At 33.8% G+C, this 21,891-nt stretch overlaps 1 protein-coding gene across 2 annotated transcripts in view; it reads right to left on the reverse strand.

Moving 5' to 3' along the window:
• LOC149782369 (uncharacterized) overlaps positions 1-21,891 on the reverse strand; it is a 262,131-nt gene that overhangs the window by 78,181 nt on the left and 162,059 nt on the right. For both annotated transcript variants that reach the window (XM_089933745.1, XM_089933746.1), the window contains exon 2: positions 18,055-18,153. The gene's annotated coding sequence lies outside the window, so the exon portion shown is untranslated. The remainder of the gene's footprint in view (positions 1-18,054; positions 18,154-21,891) is intronic.

Here is a 21,891-nt window from a genome sequence, read left to right on the forward strand (position 1 = left end):
AAATCGTCTGTATTATACTGGTGTAATTTCGTACGATACTAGAACCGATATATAACTTAAATCGTCTGTATCATACTGGTGTAATTTCGTATGATACTAGAACCTATATATAAACTTGAATCGTCTGTATTATACTAGTGTAATTTCCTATATTTTTAGAACGTATCTATAAATTTGAATCGTCTGTATTATACTGGTATAATTTCCTATGAAACTGCAAAGTGGTCTGTGTGTTTGCAAGGTCTGTATTATACTGGTGTAATTGACTTTAATGCTACATGGTGTCTATGTGCTTGAACAATATGTATCATACTAGTGTAATTTGCTATGATGCTAGAACGTATCTATAAACTTGAATCGTCTGTATTACACTTGTGTAATTTCCTACTATACTACAACGTGTCTATCTTTTCTGCACAGTCTGCATTATACTGGTGTAATTTCCTATCATAATACAAACTGTCTTTGTATTTAAACTGTCTATATTTTACTGGTGTAATTTCCTATAATAACACAACGTTTCTATGTATTTGAAATGTATATATTATATTGGTGTAATTTCATATAATACTACAACGCGTCTAAGCATTTGCACGGTCTGTATTATAAAGGTATACTTTCCTATACTACTACAACGTGTCTATGTACTTGAATGGTCTGTGTTATACTGGTGTAATTTCCGATAATATGTACTATAACGTGTCTTTGTATCTGCACGGTCTCTGTTATAATCGTGCAATTTCCTCTAATACTACAACGTATTTATGCACTTGAATGGTCCATATTATACTGGTAGGATTTCCTATAATACTACCCTATAATAATTTCCTATAATAAAACCCTATGTGAAACCAAACTGGGTATAGTATCCCCCTAGGCAAGAATTTTAAAGCGAATAACAAACAGGAAAACGGAGTCGTGATGATTCACAAATTGCTATGCTTTTGGGAAACCCAAACATAGCAAATAAATGCTTTCTTACAGTATCAATTATTTGTGAAATTTTTCTTATAATTATATACAAAAGTGGTGTCTATAGCTTCCTCATACAAATCTAGAAAAGGTTTCTGTTTTGAATTAAAAAGGACCGGAAACAGGTTTAGCACTGAATCATATGTCTAGATTTAATTTTCCTTCTTGGCTTAATGAATGCTGTACCAAAGTATTGTCTAAAGAGTTTTTGTATTCCAACATGTTTTGATAATAATTAATTATAATGTTTTGAAGGTGTTTTGCGTGCTTCTAGACTTTCATAAGTCTATCTAAATTTACTTGATTAAATATACCTCAACATCCTTTATTACGTCTACCACAATATTCTTCATTAAACCTACCAAACTATTTTTCATTAGGTCGATCTCAAATGCTTCATTAGGTCGACCTACATATGCTTCATTAGGTCGATCTGAATATGCTGCATTAGGTCGACCTAAATATGCTCCATTAGGTCGATCTTAATATGCTTCGTTACGTCGACCTAAATATGTTTCATTAGATCGATCTCAATATGCTTCATTAAATCTACCTAAAATTCTTCATTAAATAGATCTCAATATTCTTCATTAAGTCGATCGTTATATGCTTCATTAGGTCTACCTCAGTAGGATTTAATAAGTTCAATATAAATGCGCTTAATAACGTAAACCTATATATGCTTTATTAAGTCGACCTAAACATGCTTTGTTACGTCTGCCTAAATTTACTTTGTTGTCTACGACAATGTGCTTTATTGTATCTACATTAATTGTACTTGATCACGCCTACCTAAATATGCTTAATAAAGTATACCTAAATGTGCATTTTTTTAAAGCCAAAATATATTTTAATAAGTCTTCAAAAATGTGCTTAACTAAATTAAAAGAATGGGACTCTCAGAGAACTGAACCACTTTGATTCACAGATAAACACCAATTTTGAAATCCTGTGATAAATAAATGACACTTTGCAATATAATATCCTAGTATTTAAAGGTTTCCCTTGGGATTCAATATAAAATGAAACCATCACCGTCCACATTATGATCTTGAAATATTTCTAATTAAAAATAAAGATTGAGAAATTCATATAAATTTGAAACATATCTTTAAGCTATGGTTATCTACTGATGAATACTATCGATCTCCGTCTAGTCAGAAAATATTATCTTGTATTACCGATTTTAAGATGGTCAAAATTCAGCTTGGCATTTTAAGTCAGCTGCTAAAATGAAAGAGCAAGTTCTTTTACTTCTTATCTATATGTAAGGTTTGTTTTGTAAGAGTACGGTAATTAATATCTTACTGAAATGTCAGAGATCTTCTAGAATGGCACGGTCGTTAACTTTCTTACTTAAATGCCAGAGAGGTTCTAAAATTCTAAAGTCATTAAATTCTCACTTGCCTGTAATCAGTAAGGTAATCAACTTATTAAATGTAAGAGGTGTTCGAAAGAAATACGGTAATTAACGTTTTGAACAAATATATATAAGGTGTTCGAAAATAATACCTTAATTAACTTCTTATTTCATGATATGTCTTAAATGTTGGAAAAGAGAATGATATTGAACTTCTTACTTAAATGTGAGAGATGTTATATAAGAGTAATTAATATGTTCTAAAAGAGTAAAGTAATTAAGACGTTATAATATAGTAAGGTAATTAACCTTTTTTAATGTTAAGCAACTTCCAAAGAAATACGGTAATTAACTACTTTTTATATAAATAACCGAGATGTTCTAAGGGAGTATGTTAATTAACTTCTTACTTAAATTTAACACAAAATTTTAAAAACGAGTTAGCTAATTAATCGCTTATTTATATGTAGGAGAAGTTCCAAAAATGGCACGGTAATGAACACCTTATTTTCAAACATGTCTTATATGTTCTAAAAGATCACGGCAGTGACATCTTACTTACATTTAGGAGATTTTATAAAACTATACGATAATTAGCGTCTTACTTAAAGTTCTGATACGTTCGAAACGAAGGTAAATACATTCTTATTTAAATGTAATATATACTAGTAAATAAGAACGGTAATTAACATTATATATAAATGTAGTACATACTCCTAAAAAGTACGGTAATTAACTTTCTATTTAAATGTAACACATACTCCTGAATAGTACGGTAATTAATTTTCTATTTAAATGCAAAAGATTTTCTCAAAGAGTTAGGTAATTAACCTATTGCTTAAATGTAGGAGATGTTCTACAATAATACGTTAATTAACTTCTTAGTTCAATAATTGTTTGAGATAGTATAAATGAGTACAGTAGGTAACTTCTTACAATATGTAAAACATGTTCTAAAAGAGCACTGTAATTAACGTCTTTTTTAAATGTAGAACATGTTCTAAAAGAATACGGCAATTAACACCTATTATTAAACGTTATACGTTTTTTAATCGAGGACGGTAACTTCTTCCTTAAATGTAACACATGTTCTAAATGAATACGTTAATACAATATTTAAATGTAAGACATGTTCTAAAAGAGTAAGGTAATTACATTCTTACTGAAACGTAAGACATCTTCCAAAATAGTGCGGTAATTATGACATGTTCTAAAAGAGTAAGGTAATTACCTTCTTTCTTAAATGAAAGATATTCTAAAAGAGAAAAGTAATTACTATCTTTCTTAAATGTAAGACATCTTCTGAAATAGTAATTAAGACACGTTCTAAAAGAGTACGGTAATCAACATCTTACGTAAATGTAATTGAAGTTGTAATGCAGTAAATGTTCACCAACAAATGAGGTTTAGTACTGTTATGTTTATTTGACTTAATTTAATTGTTTATAAGTTTTAAAACCTTTTTATTTTTTAATTTCATTACATGTCAAAATAATGTCGTTTTGTTTACCATGAACTCGATATTTTTTCAGAAAAAAGATTGACCTTGACTCTTCAGTTGTAAACACCTAAAGCGGATCTAGTTCCCGATCTTTATTTAGAAATAAGAGAGAGAAGTAAACAACTTTTTATTTTTATCCTATTCTTAGAGGAAAATAATTGCTTTTTGTCAAGGCCATACTGGGGCTACGTGCTTTTATACGTAAATACTTCTCGAAGGTTCTAGAAAGTTGACCCTTATCCGGAAATTTGGTTTGCGTTTCGAGTTAATGTATAACCATTGTTTATAGAGATTTTTCTTAGTTGGGCTTCTAAACACCGGGACATAAAGGTATTTCTTATGCTGTGTCATTTCGGGAACTACATTTTAATGTTTATTCGATTTTTTTGGATTCTAAAGGATAATTCTGTTTCCTGTAAAAAAATAAGCGATCATACAAAATTATTGGACAAGGCATCCCATTAATTCAAACACTAGATTATTGTTTGTGAATAACATAGAACTGTAAACATTCGAACACCACACAGAATACAATATACGTCATTGCCTTCCATCTTGGATTCTTCGGCGGGACACGAACTTGAATTCATTAGAGCATTTCATTATTATGACTTCTAAAATTGAATTCTTGAATTATTCTTGTATCATTTATTTATTTGATTCTCAAAACCTAAGTTCTTAATTTTTCATTTTTACAGTATTTTTCCAGAGAAATAAATTGTTTGTTAAATTTTACAAAGCTTGTTGTTTTCATACTTTCTTTTGTTACTGTTTATTCGAGCCTAAAAAAATAATATAAGAATACCATAAGCCGTCAAATTTATTTTTAAAAAAAGTCTCAGTAGAAGTTTTCCATAAAATAGTAATAGCAGCAATTCATTAAATTCGCATAAACGCGTCTTGCCAAATGTTTTCACATTTTTACTGGAATTAATATATCTTAAATCATGAATATATTGTTCACGAAATCTATATCGTAATTCCTTCCGATATAACTGAATGAGAACTAATAGGCTTAAAGGTAGAATTTTAAAATTGGTCTAATATACAAGTACAGGAAAGACTAGAGCGTGGTCTGGTGATCACAAACATAAATCGCGTAATCGATCAATCAGGCTGGTGTGTGCAAGTTATTTCAACGCCATGTCCATTAAGAAAGTAAGTTTGGTCAGTTGATCGTTATTTTATACTACAATCTTGTCTTTAATGGCCATGAAATCTCGGGAATGTTACAATTTGGTATCTAATATATTTAAAGACAATCTGTATGACAACACTCAATATGAAGAACAAATCCCACAGAGCTTTAAATCCAGTGTGTCTCAGCAGCAGTAATGCTTTTGCAATCTGACACGTTAATGGAAAGAAAAGAGATAAATATAAAAATGTCAACACAATAAAAACTAGAAATAGATTGAACGAAAATAAATCTCTCTTCAATTCCCCAGCTGATCATTCGCACTGAAAATCTAGTTATACATCCAGAAAGAACGAAATCCAAAACAATACAATATTGTTATAAATTTGATATAATGGGCAAAACTAAATATTGCAATACTGACTCTCCTTATATTCTCTTTAAATTAATTTTGATTAAAAGAACGATAAGTAAATAATATTTTACAAATGTTTTAAACAGGTGATTTAATCATTCTTAATACTTTTACTTATCCATGGAAGACACATGGAGAAAAAGAACTTCCATTGAAATTTATTATGACTGCCAATAATTATTACTTTCTTTAACTAACTTTAATGAATTTAAGACTGTAGTGTTACAGGACGTAGTAAATTTGTACGCATACTTTCAGTTTGCGCTTTAAACTGATGACTGATTGTTACATCATATCATTCTGGAGATAGTTGAAAATAACAAGGATGATAATACAAATAGTTTTGTTACTTCTGAGGTAACATCCTGACAATATATATATGACATTTGAACTTATAATACTTATAATACACCTACATATTCCAAATTTTGATTAATCCATAGATTATATCCCTCTAGAAAAGCCAATGTATTCAGTTGGCACCATTAAAGATGTTGGTCAGATAGAAACCCATACATGGTTGACAAATCCACAAATCCAGTGTACTTGCGAACTCTTCATGCTCACAGACCAATATATATATATATATATATATATATATATATATATATATATATATATATATATATATATATATATATATATATATATATCTGATTTAATTCATATTTATTTTAATTTAACTGTTTGTCAGTTTTAAAGTTTTTATTATATTATATGCTATTTTGATGTAAATTTATTCTCTAGAGAAGATATTTTCCAGAACATTGGTTGACGTGAATCATTTTTACATAAACACCAGGTGTTTTCCTCGATGCTGACCTTGATTCAAAATTAGTAAACAAAGTTCTATTTTTATTTTAAAATGATTGTTTGTTGTCAAGGTCATGATGGGGCATTGGGTTTAAGATGTAAACAACTTTATTATCTTTTTCATTTCTTAGAGAAAATTATTGGTCTAATCAAGGTCATAGTATGTGTAAGTTATATAAGCATGATCACGTGACCCCCCTCTGATTTAGCAGCTTGGGGAAATTTCGAAACTGCGTCTTATAATACAATATAACTTTTGCTTTAGAGAGAGATCTCTCAGTTTTGGTCTTTTCACACCGATGTCAAGTTAATTTGTTGTAGTCAAATTTCGAGTTATAACTTTCTTCAGATCAGTTGGATTTCAAAAGGATTAATTATTTGTTCTCTGGAAATATTTTGAAGAGTGCTCCCGCAGAAAGTTTGGAAAGACATTGCTTACAAAATATGATTCGATCATATTGTTTTGATTCGGGTAAAGAGTGGGATGATAGCATTCATTTACTATTGTTTGCTGTTAGGGAATCAGCTCATGAATCTTTATGTTTCAGTCCCTTTGAATTGGTTTTTGGACACACTGTGCCTGTACCATTAAAGTTATTAAAAGATAAACCTATTTCTAATGAAGATTCTGAAATTAATCTTCTTGATTATGTTTCTAATTTTAAATACAAGTTGTCAAAGGCCTGTGGGGTCGCAAGAGCAAGTCTGCACTGAACTCAATTTTCCTGGCTCTCTTGCCAATACCACAGCAATCCTCTTCAGGCCAAGTATTATGGTCCCTATACAGTTGACAGGAAAATAAATGATTTAAATTACATCATAAATACTCCTGGGAGGCGTAAACAAAAACAACTCTGTCACATTAACATGCTAAAAGGGTAAAGTAAAAGAGATGATGGCCAAGTTAAACATGCAGTTAATTTAGTTGTACCTGTCCCATTGAGTGAAGATTTAAGTGAAGAAATATCATCATATTCTACTGACATCGAAGTGACCATTCTGCGGAATCCAGAAATTATGAAAGATCTGGACCAGACACTTTCACATTTGCAAGAGCAAGAAATAAATGAACTTAAACAGTTACTTTTTGAATATGAGCACTTATTTCCAGATGTTCCTACAAGGACAAACCGAATGTTCCATGACGTTAAAATTGTAAATTCCTAACCTGTCAAACAACACCCATTCAGTATGAACCCTCTCAAACAGGAATACTTTTAAAAGGAAATTCAATATTTGCTGGGGAATGATTCTATAGAGCCGAGTAGAAGTGACTGGAGTTCACCATACATACTTGTTCCAAAACCAGATAAAACTTTCCGTATGCGTACTGATTATAGGAAGGTGAATTGTGTGACAAAAACAGATTCATTCCCATTAACAAGAATCGATGACAGTACTGATAAGATTAGGAATGCCAAGTATGTCTCCAAATTTGACCTTTTGAAGGGAATTTGGCAGATTCCACTAACGGAAAGAGCAAAGGAAATTTCGGCATTCGTGACTCCAGATGGACTTTACCAACATAAAGTAATGCCGTTTGGGATGAAAGGGTCGCCAAGTACATTTCAACGCCTGATGAATATGATTAAATCTGGTCTAGACAATCGTGATGCTTACATGCCTCTTAATAAAAAGCAACTGATGCGATTTTTGGATATGGCCGGATACTATCTAAAATTTAGTTCCAATTTTTCTAACATTGCTGAACCCCTGACAAATTTATTAAGTAAGAAAAACAAATTCATTTGGACTGAAAAATGTCGGGAGGCTTTTGACAAGTTGAAAGCCATATTTAAAAGCGCGCCAGTTCTTACAACTCCAAATTTCAGCCAATCTTTTAAACTGCCTGTTGATGCAAGTGATGTTGGGGTTGGAGCAGTTTTGTATCAAGAAGATGAAAGTGGTGTTGATCATCCAGTGTGCTATTTTTCCTAGAAATCAAATAAGCACCAAAGGAATTATTCAACAATCGAGAATGAATGTTAGGCTTTGATATTGGCATTACAACATTTTGAGGTTTACCTTAGTTCAGCTCCTTCCTCGATTGTTATATTTAGTGACCACAACCCCCTTACTTTCATCGGCAAGATGAAACATAAAATTCAAAGACTACTAAGCTGGAGTTTGTTGTTACAGGAATATAATCGTGCCATCAGGTACATCAAGGGAAAATATAATTTAATAGCAGATGCACTTTCCCGTGTATATAAGTGTATTATTTCATATACACTGTTTGTAATTCATAAGAGTACTTCTTATGTTTTTCCTAAAACTCGTGTATTAATCTATGTTAAAAAGAACGTTTTATCATAGAAATCGTTCTTTTTATGGTGGCAGATGTTAAGTGTATATGATGTAATTCATATTTATTTTAATTTAATTGTTTGTCAGTTTTAATTTTTGTATTCTATTATATGCTATTATAATGTTAATTTGTTCACTGGAGATGATATTTTTCCAGAACATTGGTTGACCCGAATCGTTATTTTCATAAACACCAGGTATTGGCCTGGATGCTGACCTTAATTCAAAATTAGTACACAATGTTATATTTTTATTTTAAGATGTATGGTTGTTGTAAAGATCATGATGGGGCTTTGGTTTTAAGATGTAAACAACTTTTTTTTATTTCTTAGAGAAAATGATTGGTCTAATCAAGGCCATATTATGTGTACGTGATATAAACATGATCACGTGACCCTCCTCTTGGGGGAATTTCAAAACTGCGTCTTATAATACAATATAACCTTTGTTTTAGGGACAAGTCTCTCAGTTTTGGGCTTTTCACACTGATGTCAAGTTAATTTGTTGTAGCCAGATTTTGAGTTATAATTTTCTTCAGATCAGTTGGATTTCAAAAGGATTTATTCTTTTTTCTATTGAAATATTTTAAGGAGTGCTCGCGCAGAAATTTTCGAAAGACATTGCTTACAAATTTAATTTGGATTTCCAACACCGGAGTGCCATTATTTGTATTTCTACAAGGAACTGTAGATGAGCTCAGTACTGACGCATAGGTTTGTGTTATTTTACATGAATTTATTAGCCATCAACAGGATTTTATCCAGAAGTACTCTTTTCTGTACATATACTCTACAGGACACTTCAATCGACAGCAACTCAAGAAACACCAAAACGACCAGTGTCATCAATATACACCCATGTGTTGCTGACAGGTCCGTCTGTAAACAATGCATGTATGTCATGGATAGGCTGCACTAAAACTCACAAATCATCCATCAGTATCAATACATGCTGGGGATTGGAAAAGGTGACAATTCATTGGACTGTGCTATATATTGTCATGTAGAACTCCATTCGGATGGGATTATCCATTCAGTCGAACTAAGTGTCAAACGATTATTGAATGTGACCGTCAAGGCACCTATTGCACGGCCGTATGATGAAATAGGTACAGTATGCACTAACCTAGGTCCTATGAAACCATATTAATGAAACTTGTATGCACAAAGAGGCAGATTCATGTCATTGTCGACAGCTTATTAAAGAGGTGCCTAGGTACTACATTGACCTTCACCCGGCCCTGACCCAAGTATTATTGCGCAGGAAAAAAAATAAATATATTAAGACGCTTCCATTTGCAGGCAAATGCTAATATGGTTTGTTTCAACGAATACACTTCCTGGACTGCTTATCTTTTTCCGAATGCGCCTAGGTTATCCAAACACAGAGAGATATTTACATTCTGGGTTTGGCCGAGCAACGGTTGCCTAAATATTTTATTTAATATTTTCCACAACATGTATATAGTTAACTTTGCAAGTGTATAATTAACGAATGCAAAGCCCATGCAATTTAGTATGTTTGGAAAGACTGTGCATTTTATATATGTATTTCTCTACCAGATTTCAATCTAGCACGCAAAGACTCTCTCTACGGAATCTGCAGATGAACTACAAATATATCGGAGTCACGAGAGATGAATAGACAAGCTGTAAATTGTATTTGTGAACATATAGTCAGACGATATCTACTGATGGCAACTAAAGTGTATGATAAAAACAGAAGAGAGAGAGAGAGAGAGAGAGAGATAGAGATAGAGAGAGAGAGGGTGATAGTTTTTTGAATTTATAGCATTACTCTAGAATAACAATGCTGTCTACTTTATCATTGGAACATTCATTGCCTAAATATAGACCGGTAGAAAAGCGTAATACTGGTATGTTAATGCAACATTCATTTTTGACGGTTTGGTGGTGGTGGGATAAATGTTCAAAAGAGTAAAGGTGACTGTTGTCATTATCATTATCGATTTCTCCGTCTTCAAAATAGGCAAACATGTCATAAAAATCACTCCCTATAGAATATGTTTTGATGTTGTTGTAACGTGTACTTGTCATAACCATAATAATTTGACATTTATAAGTCGTTTAATGGAAACCATTATAGTTTACGGCACTTTTTCGATTTTTATTACAATACGCCGCATTACCTTGTGTAAAGTTGAAAGATGCCTTCTTACGGTTGTTAGCTGTCAAGCCTTCATGAACACGCTGTGAAACTAATTAAATCTTAGCACGATAATTCTTAATTATTCTATTATTTTTACGATAATCTCGTCATCAGGCACAGATATAGTGATAATGTTATTTTTATGGCTGACCCTAAACGGATTTGATTCAATTATAGTGATGTACTTTTTTGTTATTACTTACTTTTTTGTTATTATTTACTCAGTCTCATCTACGTGTGAGTTATTTTATAAATAAATTACTTCGTCTATGTCAACCTTGGAAAAATAATGTAAGTAAACAGACTCCATGAGTCGATTTACTTATATAAATATTACTGTATTTGATACTATATTCTATACGAGTTCCTTTTTGGAAAACAAAATTGCTTCGCATCAAGTAACCATGACCGTACGTGACAGTAGTGGCGCCAAAGTGACCATGATCCCGAAGCGACAATATTGATACGGAAGTGGTCATAGCCCGAAGTGGTCATAGCCCGAAGCTGATGTTGATCTAAGATCCGATTGCGATGTTACTTCCTATTTACAAACTGTACATTATTTCGCCCCCACCCCCACCCCCCACCCCCACCGCCACCCCCACTCTGGTTCATTGATGGAGATGTCACGACATGCATTATTTCTGTGAACAAACAAAGCATTTGCCCCAACGAAGCGGATGCATTTTCTTGCTCATGAATCGACAGCTTGGAGAGAGGTTTTCAATTTAATCGTTCTTTGCTGTGTTCTGGTTGCGATTTTAAAATGTAAGCATGGCTAAAACACTTTAGTCATACAAAGTGGCTGTAAACATCAAATGGTACATCTGAAATTTTTTCCCATTTGCCCTTTCCATCTCGAATATATATCTTGATTATATCGAACAGTCGTGTGTAATCAGTAAGTAATGGAGAGACTTAATACATGCACAATTACCATCGACATGTTATATTTAACATGTGTTTAGTCCATAATCTATATGGTATAATACTGATAAATATGTCAATTTGCTTTGGGAATTTGTCCATTGGACACATTCTTGATGATTAAAGGATATTTCCATAAATGAGTAAATTGTATTGAATAACCATGCATTAGTAGAACAGTATATCTCGTTCCATGACGCCCATAAAGTGAATTGAGTGAAAACGTGTCGTTACGCGTCGAGACATTATTTGTGAATTGTGCACCCTGGGCGTTTTGTGAATTGTTAATCGAGAGCCACACAAAGATGTAATATAATTACCTTTATTTAAACTTTGCGCGAAAAAATCAACTTTAAGCAGTTTTTATCTAAACAGAGACGAAAACAGCACTCACTAATGGATGTTCTAATTAAACGTTTCTTCAGTTATTTCATACAGTGGTTGCAAATGGCATCGGTGACGGGAGGTAATAGGGTATGTTCACAACGCCAAATCTTAAGATATAGTTTAGGATGAGTCCGATTTATTTGATGTCAACTTTTTTCTCAAATTTATTTATTTACCTTGTGTTGGTACTTCATTAGTATTAGGAAAAATGTATTAAAATACTAATCGTAAAATATAGAGAGGAAGTTGAAAATGGTCTCATATGCGCAAAAGTCTCTCCGAGATAAACAGGCTATTTTCAAAATAAGCAAGCCTACGGCCAGGTAAAAGGTTTCGTTTTAGAGATAAATAAGATAAATGAAATACACTATACTTGGGTTGGAGTTTGTTGTGGGATACTTATTCCGATCGTTTAAGACGGTTCACTAGGGATATAAATATCCAGGCTTTTCATTTTGGTTTCGTTTTGTTGACATTCCCCACCCTGATTGATTTGTATATAACTGAGACTGTACTATTTGGATCAAAATCTTGTAAATGAAATATGCAAAGGGGAAACGTTGCAAGTTACTGCGATACTTTTATGACGCGGAGTTAAAATTGGCTGCACCATGTAAAAGCGTTTCGGAAGATTATCGACTATATTCATCTTGTTACTTTACACAAATATATAAAAAAATATACGTAAATTTTAGTTTGGTGTCCGGAACAAAGACAGCTGACAATACTATAAGTAGAAATAGGGAACATTTGTCAGATGCTCACCACCATATTACACAATAAACGCCAAAGTTTGGGCTGCTAACGTGAATAAAAAAAGTTCATATAATAATCGAAATAAAGGAGACAAGCCACTGATACGAGAAATGTTTCAGTGATCGATTTTACTTGTAGACTTATCACAGGCATTAAATATATTGGTCAAAAGGAAATAAGATCACATAGCTAACTTCAAATACAATGTGGTCTTATTATCGGACAGTACATGACATGAATACAATATGGTCTTATTATCGGACAGTACATGACATGAATACAATGTGGTCTTATTATCGGACAGTACATGACATGAATACAATGTGGTCTTATTATCGGACAGTACATGACATGAATACAATGTGGTCTTATTATCGGACAGTACATGACATGAATACAATGTGGTCTTATTATCGGACAGTACATGACATGAATACAATGTGGTCTTATTATCGGACAGTACATGACATGAATACAATGTGGTCTTATTATCGGACAGTACATAGCTAACTTCAAATACAATGTGGTCTTATTATCGGACAGTACATGACATTATATCAAAACTAGCGAATTTTGCTTTTTAATGCAATAAGCAGTTCCCTGAAGTCTTTCCTGATAATCGCATTAGAGTAAAAATTTCCAGACGAAAAGATCGATACGGATCATACTTATTTTAGACAGTATTCAGTTGGAAAACAAATCAGTGTAGAATGGACAATTCTACTCTTTAACACAGTCTTTATCTGCTTGCAATGATGATTCATTTATGTATATCTCTTTGTGGCATAATATCTACTACTATCATATATCATGGTCCTCTCATGAATACCCCAATTCTGCCATTAACTTTATTTGCAAATATTAAAACGAAATATCCTCAACATATAAAAAAACATCCATATAAATATAAACACTAAATTCAACATATTTTGTATCATTATCCACTAAGTCGTGGCCAGCTACTCTGACAAGTTCAGGGAATCATTATATATGTGTTGGTCAGGATCCCCAAATGCCTTCATTTACATTCATAGCTTGTACATGTTTACTTTACATGGTCACGATGCACAATGAGTAGCTGGTATTATTTTTGTTCAGTTTAAGGACTGAAACTGAATGTATAACGTAACAGGAAAAACTATTCATGAGACATTGCCAACATTGCATGTCCAAAACCTGTCTAAAAGTTTCTCTTCATTGTATATTGTTTAGTGAGAGATATATTTTGGTTTTTCGTCGCAAAATAAGCACAACTGTCATTGAAATCAGAGTACTTTGTATTTAAAGGTGATAACATTATTCCGAATTGGAAAACCTTCAGGAAAGAAAAGATTTCATTGGATTCACCAACAAATTAACGCGTAAGTTGGGATTTGAGCAACAAGTATCTCGAGAGAGAAGGCAGCTGATGATAATGGACTTCGATAGCAAGAGAAAGACTCGACGTAAGCCACATTTGTATCAAAGCCATACCATATATGCATTCATTTGAAATAAGGATCAGATTTTAATGATATGGAATATAAATAAATTCCAGCACAACATTATATAATGATACAAGTTCTGCATTAACTATAATAGCACATGACAATCACATTATCACACATAGTAATAAATAAAATAAAAACAAAGCAAATAAAAAATACGTTATTGCCATTGAGGTTTTCTATGTTCATTCGGTATCTACATTTCCTGGTAAATATTTGACTTTGATCCAGCTTAAAGTTTTTGAGAACAAATTAATTATGTCCATATTTCTGGAGAAAAACAGCACGTGCTGCACAAGCTATCCTAAAAACGATCTAAGCCGATCAAATAGGAACAATGTTTCTTCAACTCCATCGTAAATTAAGTGCGTCGAAGTCACCAGTATTACATTGTGTGACTGTCTCTCCATTATTACATTTCAAACTTCGTGAATGACCGCTCCAGTGGCCGAGTGGCTAGAGCGTCCGACTGGGATGCGGGTTCGAACCCCAGCCGAATCATACCCAAAACTTATAAAAATGGTTCTAACAGTTGCCTTGCTTGGCGTTCAGCATTAAGAAGTTAGTGTTATGATTGGTCGGCCTAGTTTTAGGATAATGTGACTGGGTGGGACATCATGCTACATGTCTGCGGCATGATGCCCCAGTGCTAGACATCACTATAAACTGCCACACTGCAGACATCGTAAAGATATGACCTAAAGATTATTAAAGCTACGTTAAAAATCCAAAAAGCACACACACACAAACATACAAACGTCATGATATTTATGGGTTGTTTGAATTAATGCATTTTAAATCATTTAGTAAGCTTACAATTAAAACTCACATTATCGTCATCTCACGTTCGGTGTAAGTGCAAGCATTTTAAGCAACAAATTTTTTTGGTCTGTGATATAAAGTACGCCATCAACTGTAAAATATTATTTGCTGCATTCCTTCTTCAGGTAAGACAAGCTTCCATGAACATGTCATGTTTGGTTCTACAGGTGATGTTCGACTCTCCTATAGTGTGATATATATAGCTCACTATCTATATATAGCTCACTATCTATTGTAACTGTTCGCGTTATTATGATCAGTATGGCTCCCGACACAATATCATTTAGCAGCGCATTGTACTGTATCATTAACAATGTACCGTCACAGATACACATGAATGAAATATTCATACAATAACAAGAAAAATATGGCATTAGTGTTATATTACTGTATTAATTCTACCTAAAACTAATGCAATATTTTTTATTAACGCTTGAAGCCGGAAAATAAATAGCTTTCATTTGGTGATATTGATTTACGCCACTTCGACTCAGAATACTCTCTGTAATTTCATTTATAAGGAAGGTGACTTCAAAGTTAAAACAAAATCGGCATTATGTCAATAGTTTTCCACTTACATCAAAAGACTGTATGTTATAAAACTGAATCTATGAAACGAGTTGAATCATGTCCATATTTTACGGGCCTTGGCGAGCAACTGCTAGATATTATTCAGAGTGATATAAATTTAATATTAAATCATTACCCATTTAAGATTAATTTCGTCACAGAGTTTATTTTAATGACAAATATTTAGAGACAAAGCAGAAAGAATAATTACGTTCATTCTGACAGATGCTCACTTCGTTTGTTAGTGGCAATAAATAGTCTCAGAGGCAGTTCTACAAACTAGCATTTAAAAGTGAATTTGTTTATAAATAATAAATCAAAGAATAAATGTCTTTCCGAACATTTTATACGGACAAAACCATTTATTTCAACACAGAATGTCCAGTGTGTCAGATGTCACAGTCTTTGATACAGTAGTGGTTCTGGTACAGTAGACGATCAATGTTTACAACAAAGTGTGTTAGTTTCGCTGCTAAACGTTCCAGTTGTTGGATATTCATGTGAAAGGATGACTACCTGATGCTGAAATCCCAGAATTACAAGGATGACTACCTGATGCTGAAATCCCAGAATTACAAGGATGACTACCTGATGCTGAACTCCCAGAATTACAAGAGTGACTACCTGATGCTGAAATCCCAGATTTACAGTAATTTATTTGTGACAGGAAATTTGCATTACTTGATTTAGAGCAATAGACTACAAACAAACAAATATTAATGAACTCAGAAATAAATCACATAATAAATAATGCTCGTTTGAGATATTTAGTCACTTAGTCCTCATAATCCAGTCTAGTGCATATGGCTGCAACTATCTACCGCCATGTAGTTCGGTCTCTTGAGCAATGGGTCGTGTATCGCCCCAGGAATGTCCCGTCTCTTCTAGCTCGGTTATCACATTCCTTCGCCAGGCTAGATTTGGACATTCACATTTACTTTCACTAGCTGGTGTCCATCTGAGGATACCTTGGCTATCCGTTCTGGTGGCATACTCATTGCGTGTCCACGTCATTTGCTCCTGCGGTTTCTGTTTTCCAGGGAAAAGCTGTTACATCCCGTTTTTTCATATAGATTCACATTGGAGTTCGTGTTTGTCCAATAACTATTGCAGATATTACGGATACTTTTATTGTGAAATGAATTTATTTTGCACATGTCTGTCTTCACTACATCTCCTACACTAGGAACCGTATCGACCTTGGGTTGCTGTTGTAAAGTCTGAACTATGTCTTGATACTAACCATATCTTTTCCCTTTTCGTTATATACTCGTATATATTCTTTCTTTGCTGCTTCTGAGTATATATTTATCATGTTATACCATGTACTTTAAACTGTTATGGTCTTCCACATCGTCAGTGGCTAAAGCATTAAAACAATCTCGAAGCTCGATGGTACACTCTCTCTCTGTTTATCTCTGGTGATCAAAGCTTGCTGATGTCAAACACCTTTCGCTGTTGCTGTGTGGTATGTGTCGCCAGAGGTTTCGGCTTAATTTGGGTTATCGCAATATAATGCTCATGACTGTCATCTTGCACAAGATCGACCTTGACATCGTGTATATATCTGGGCCACATTTTATTGATAACGTTCTGGCAGTAGGGAGGCCGGTTGTGTTCACATTGTTCCGTGAACATATGTGACTTTATTTATTTCTGTAGGTAAGCATATAAACAAGGCCTGTATATTGGATGGATTCCATGTTACGGAATTACATTACGCCACGACATCATACCCGCTATCAATCCTTACCCTTGTTTTTTTTTCTTCCATTTATGTTCTTGTTTTGAGATTTTTTATACTATTCTTCATAGTATTGTATACTATAAATGACATAACGAGTTCCTCTATGATAACTTGGCCAAAATCAGAGAGACATAACCATTTTATACCATTTCCCGTTTCTGCAATGGACTTGAAAAATCGCGCCATAAGGTTTATGTTATCAGCATAAGGAAACAGTTCTATAAGGCGTGGCTAGGAAAATGTACCGCAGTACGATAATACTGCGCAAAATTGTATATGCGTATTTGGACCATCACATAATTACATTATGTTACCATGTTGCAATATCAAATATATTAAACTTCACGCACCATAGGTAACGCATACCGACTTTGTATATATATATATATATATATATATATATATATATATATATATATATATATATATATATATATATATACTCTTAAGTTGGATAAACTGGTCATATATATAAGTAGAAGCAATGCTGATTGTAGTTGTTAGGCTAACATTATCAGTAAAGAAGCTATTTAAGATTATAAAGAGAAGACAAATGGGTGGTGAAGTATTGTTGTTTCTGTTAACTGAGTTAACTTAACAAGCTCGCATGTTTCTGCCATAAATGTTTTTTTTAGAGTTTAAACAAACTTTGCTACTGTTGCACTAAACCTGACTGTACTTACCAGCGTTATTGAAACGTAGATCAAACTTCTATCAACGCTTGCAAAAGTATTCAACGTATCAGTGCACTTGACCAGGCTGTATTTCTCGGACAGGATTTCCTAAAAGAACAAAATATACCATAATTTTGCAGCAAGAAACCTTCCAAAGCATAGTAGCTGTTCGGCCACTTGATACACTACATATATTTCGTTGGTACGGTATATCATTATATTTGTTACATGCTTCGAAACGTAACGGTGTTTTAGGACAGAAATTGACACTTTGGTAATTAACAGAGTAGATCATGTACAAAAGAAGCCCAGCTGAAAATGCGTTGACGAGAAGAAGAAAACAGTCATTTCAAAAAGGACACTTATTAAAAACAAGCCTGGAATTCTAAACCGAATAAACTACCAGGCAAACGTGCAACGCGATGATTAGCTAATGGCAATGCTTCCAAGATAACGCGAGTAATAAATGTTGTTTTGCAAACTAGATCATTTGGGAGTTTCCCTTGCAATTAAGCACAAAAAGGCGAACTTCTCGCTTGCATATACAGCTCTAGAAAAAGCTTTCTCTGTACAACAGACCGAAAAATCTCCCGTAATATTGAATCATATGTCTGGATTTAATTTCTCTTCACGATTTATTGAACTGGCTTTTTTATGCTAGCTGATGGATTTTCTGAGAGAAGTAATCCTGATAATTCAGTAGAGTGAAATGCGATAAATGGCATAATTGTTCACTGCCCACTGGTAGCATGAGATGCATACAAATCATGTTCAAATCCAACTATGTGCAAACACTTTTGAATTTTTTCATTTTGTTTGTGCTAGTTTAACTTGAAGTGGGACCAATAATTATGTCACTACTTATATTTCCTGTGCTAATGTATACGAAATAAAGCAAACGTTCAAAAAGGTAAACACTGACGTTATCGCGTGTGATAGATTACGAAATCTGCTAGGCATAGTCTTGTCAGTTACACATATCACCAACCAAGACTTTTGATCACGGAATAAAACGAAAATATGCTTGCTCCAAATAAGTAACTGAGGGCTCGGGAAAGGCCAGAGTTACTCGTCTCTGTACTCATGCTCAATACTGTACACTTCTCAACAACATTTCTTGCTCCTTTATTTAAGAAACATGATAAAGGATGTATACAAAAATGCATAAAACTATGAAAATAGCATGCTGTAACATATGTTCATTAGATCAACATATGATAGGAGACTATGGTAATTAACTTTAGAGAAATTACAGTTGAACACTTAAGTCTTGATATCTTAGCAATATCATCATTACAGAGAATTTTATATGTAATCTGTCGGAAGTATTCTTCTCAATGGGCAGCAACAAATCGTTATGTCAGATATGTAAGAATGCTTTTACGATTTTTTCTCGTCAGACAGTGTTACGCTTGTTTCAGATCATCATACCAAATGTCATACCAAAGTAACCGTGTCATCGTATACTAATATAAATATTTTTATTTACGTTTTACAAGCAAAGAGGTCAGCAACTTACATTTCAAAGGTGTCGAACTGTCTAAGTTTCCACCCACTTTCGTACTAAATAATTCATTTTGGTCAAACCTCCATTCTAGAGAGCAACACTAATGATAGGAAAATTGCACACTGAACAAAAGACATGGGAAAGTTTAAGGTTCTTATACCAACCACGTTTCGATCAATCGGATGTTGTCCCGACGGTATCTGCTTTATAAAAAGATTCCAACAGCATTTACGCACGTTGGTAGAAATCAGAAAAGACACTTGTACTATTCATAAGAATGCACATTGTCAACATTTGTCTTGAGAAAAGTAATTACATGTTTATAGAAATATCTGCTGGCATAGTCCCCTTGACATGACAATGTATCAGCAAAGTTTCAGTCTTGGAAAGAGGGGTGACCTGGCTCAAATGTAACATTTCCTGCCTTCAGGCAAAACAAATCACAAGACAATGTTGGCATTCATGGTCTCTTAACTTTTCTCAGCTCTGAGTCAAAACGCTGTCGTAACTCATTCCAAGGGAGTCTTTCTTCATATTGGAATGGCGCCTAAATTACTGATAAGTATCGCTGTAAATGTTGTTGTTATTCTTGTTGTGGGTTTGACGTCATTTTTCAGTACGCGACAGGCTGTATATGGCGGACAGTATAAACAGTGTATGAAGAACCAGGATGAACCCTGGTAAAAGCCACCGACCCACAATAAGCTACAGATTGGCCATGGGGCCCCGAGTGGCCGAGTGGTCTAAAGCGCTTTCCGTTACGGATCACTGCCATCTCACCTCTGTCTGCGTGGGTTCGAGTCTCGGATTCGGCCATATGAGCAAGTTTGCCAGTAGCTTCTCGAGGGTCGGTGGTTCTTTCCGGGAATTTCCCGGTTTCTTCTCCACCATTAATACTGGCCGCCATGTATAGCCTATCGTGTGCTGAAAAATGGCGTTAAAACCTACAACTACCACAACAGACTGGCTTTCTAACATACCATCATTGGCGGAGCCCGCGATTTATTTAAATCCACGCGGACTGACGTCGGATGGCAATGAACGGCACAGATAAAGTACTTTACACCATTCGGCCACAGCGCGCACTTAGCTGAAAATGCAAATATTATTAAGAAATCGACGACTATTTGAAACGTTGCAACACAATATGTGCACAATAATCGCATTGCATATTTTAGCATCAAACCTACATTAGGTATTAGTGTGATAAAAAGGAAAAGTTTCTTTCCACTGCAGTATGTTCATTAAAGACAATAAGTTAAAAGATGTTGAACACTTGGTAAGCGAAGCGAATGTACTCAGATGTATTATCGAGGTTTGATTCTGCATGTACTCGTACTGGGGACAAGTAAATATTACAACTGTACTCTGCCCAGCCAATTCTTAATCGGTTAGGACGAATGGACGAGTAGAAGAGTCTTTTTTCCAGAGCACTGTATTTCACATGGTGGGTGACAACTTAAGTGTTTTCACCTACTGAATGAAATATATTTATTATTCACTCGAAGCATGCAAATACCCAATGAAAGATGTCCTTTGTATAATCCTTAAGAATCACTGTCCCCCCATAGTACAGATATATCGTTTGTTTACTCTACAGGCATTCTAAATGAGATAACCTGGACAAATACCATCTTGGACAAAAATGAGATTTTCGGAAAGCAATAAAACGGTACCGTTAGTGGATATTTTATTCACAGTTAACCAGGTTAAGGATTATTGCATTTATCAATATAAATTTGCAGCAATACTTCGATAAAGTAATATTGTAACATGTCACAATGGCAGATGAAATACGTCGATCCTTTCTTGGTTTTTCTATATACATGGATATCTTCGGCTCATATGCGATGCATATTTCATTCATATTATTCCAAAAGGTTGATGAATAGATATAACATTGATTTTCCGATTATATGCTGCTTGCAGTCCGTTTATCTTTTCCTCTTAATGGTGTTGCAAGAGCGTCTAAGAGACCTCAATACACGAGTTTCAATCGTTTATCTTTTCCTCTTAATGGTGTTGCAAAAGCGTCTAAGAGACGTCAATACACGAGTTTCAATCGTTTATCTTTTCCTCTTAATGGTGTTGCAAGAGCGTCTAAGAGACCTCAATACACGAGTTTCAATCTGTTTTATTATGCAAGTAACGGTGAAAGGCTATGCCTATCAAAAGCATCAATCCATCATCCAAGTGAATTATCATATAACTGTTAAAATCCGCATATACGAAGAAGATAGCACATCTCAGTTGATTCTCGTTTTATACTCTAACCGTATTGTTATTGGTTAGCACGTCTCTGGGATAATAAAATATGATATATCATAAATAATTGCCGA

This window comes from Sinohyriopsis cumingii, chromosome 15, assembly GCF_028554795.1.
Source record: "Sinohyriopsis cumingii isolate HCF-2022 chromosome 15, ASM2855479v2, whole genome shotgun sequence".
NCBI classification, from domain to species: domain Eukaryota; kingdom Metazoa; phylum Mollusca; class Bivalvia; order Unionida; family Unionidae; genus Sinohyriopsis; species Sinohyriopsis cumingii.